This window comes from Megascapheus bottae, chromosome X, assembly GCF_031878675.1.
Source record: "Megascapheus bottae isolate mThoBot1 chromosome X, mThoBot2.hap1, whole genome shotgun sequence".
NCBI lineage: Eukaryota > Metazoa > Chordata > Mammalia > Rodentia > Geomyidae > Megascapheus > Megascapheus bottae.
In genome coordinates, this window is record NC_143547.1 from 25,306,402 (window position 1) to 25,308,828 (window position 2,427).

The window sequence follows — 2,427 nt, forward strand, 5'->3', positions numbered from 1 at the left end:
CCCCACCTCCACTTTTCTATTTAACATGACCTTTGTAATTCTGTCAAGGTAGAAAACTATGGAAATATTAAGGTTCATTGTACATTTTCTACCAGTGAAGGATAACTATCTTTCCTTGATTTCTGTGAATTATCTTGAAAAATATAGTTTCATTTATTTTGCTTGGCTATTGGGTTTCTTCAGGTAAATAAATCTTGTGTATCTGAGTTGGAAGTGGAAGTGTCACCTTTTCGGGTATAAAAATTTTGGCTACAAATGAACAGGCGAATTTTCTATATGTCCTCCACCCAGAAGAAAATCTAAACCAAGCTCATGGTATTAATCAGTTCCTCTATAATACTGAGAAGTTCTTTAAAAGTACTTTCTAATGTTCATTTTCTTTAGATTCAGATTAACAGAATAAAATAGCTTATTCAGATAGACCATTTGCCTAGCTGGGATGAAATCATACATTTCTATTTTTAATTTACTATCTATTTAAATGTGAATTAATCTTCTTATAGAAATATTGGCATCTATCTGCTATGCTTAGTGCTGGGAAAATTTAACTTTCTTGTCATATTTTAATTTACCTTTACACAATATACAGAGACCCCCCTTTTCTTAGCCCAATTTCAGCACAATGTGATTACTATTCTAAGGTCTCTCATCTCTTCACAGAGAGCCCAAGAACTCCAGGAAATATGTTGTTCAAAACCCACATCTATATTAAATATTATTATGGACAGATAAATGTTCTATTTTCTGGTCATGGGGGTTGATCTGTTGGGCTAGGCACTGTCCCTGAGCTCTTCCACTCAAGGCTACCACACTACCCCTTAAGCCACAGCTCTGCTTCCGGTTTTCTAGTAGTTAATTGTAAATAAGATTCTCAAGGACTTTAGTGCCCAGGCTGGCTTTGAATTGTGATCCTCAGATCTCAGTCTCCTGTGTGAGCCGCCATGCCTGGCTTGAGGAAAGTTTTATTTCCCTAAATTTTTGATGTTGAAATCTTGACTGCCAATTGAGTGTTAGTTGCATGTAGTGTCTTTGTGAAGTAATTAGGTTAACATAAAGCCATTAAAGTGAAATCTTCATGGTGAAATCAGTGCTTTAATGAGTAAGAGAGTAAGAAGAAACAGAAGAGAGACAAACACAGAGAGGAGACAAAGACAGAGATATTTAATAACACAAAGGCCATGGGAAGATGCAAGGAAACGACTACTATCCACAGTCTGGAAATTAGGCACTGATCGGACAGTGAATATGCTAACATCTCTGTCTTGGACTTCCCAGGCTCCAGAAATGTGACAAATAAAGTGTCTCCTGTATCAGCAATGCAGTCTCTGCTGTGTTGCCATAGTAGCCCAAACATAAGACAGATACATGGTATAAACATAATCTTCATTTCAGAACAAGAAATTCTAATTTTGTAGTATAGAATTCTGATGGGTTGCGAAGGGAGAATGCCAGCCCAGAAAAGGGACCTCAGGTACCTTCCCGAGCTTCAGACCCAGCGCTCCCCTCTCGTTCCCCACAGACTTTCATCCTTGCCATGGCTAAGTTGATCCAAAAGAAGCTACAAGGAGAAGTGGAGAAATACCAACAGCTACAAAAAGACTTGAGTAAATCCTTGTCCAGGGGGCAGAAACTTGAAGCCCAAATAACAGAAAATAACACCGTGAAGGAGGAACTGGCCCTGCTAAATGGGTCCAATGTGGTATCCAAATTTCTGTGTCCAGTGCTGCTCAAACAGGAGCTGGGAGAGGCCCGGGCCACAGTGGGAAAGAGGCTGGACTATATCACAGCTGAAATTAAGCTTTATGAATCCCAGCTTCAAGAACCTGAGTGGCAGTCAGACCAACAGAGAGAGACTCTAGCTCAGCTGCAGCAGGAGTTCCAACGGTCTCAGGCAGCAAAGGCAGGAGCTCCTGGGAAGGCTTGACCCCCATAATTGGAGGAAGGGAGGGGAGGTTAGGGAAGGGAATGAGGCAGCTCTAGGAGACATCTATATTATAGTAGCTAATAAAATGTTGAAAACAAAACAAAAAAAATCTGATGGGTTAACTACTCAGAATATTAACTCCAAATGTATCAAAGACCTGGAGGTAAAAGCTGACACACTGAAAACTTTACAAGAAGGAATAGGAGATACACTAGGCCTCCTTGGCACAGGTAGAAACTTTCTTAATAAGGACCAAAAATCACAGCAAATGAGAGAAAGGCTGGATAAGTGGGACTGCATTAAACTGCAGAGCTGTTGTATGGCAAAGGACATAGCTAGTAAATTAATCAGGAAGCCTACAGAGTGGGAGAAGATCTTCACCAACCAAACAACGGGCAAAGGCCTCATATCTGAAATATATCAACAGCTCAAAAAATTGAATCACTCCAAAACTAACCTCCAAAGTAACAACCATCCCATTAAAAAATGGGCTAAAGACTTAA

General features: G+C 39.8%; 1 pseudogene; it reads left to right on the top strand.

Moving 5' to 3' along the window:
- Window positions 1-1,534: 1,534 nt before the first annotated feature.
- Window positions 1,535-1,924, top strand: LOC150040614 (prefoldin subunit 6 pseudogene; annotated as a pseudogene).
- Window positions 1,925-2,427: the final 503 nt, after the last annotated feature.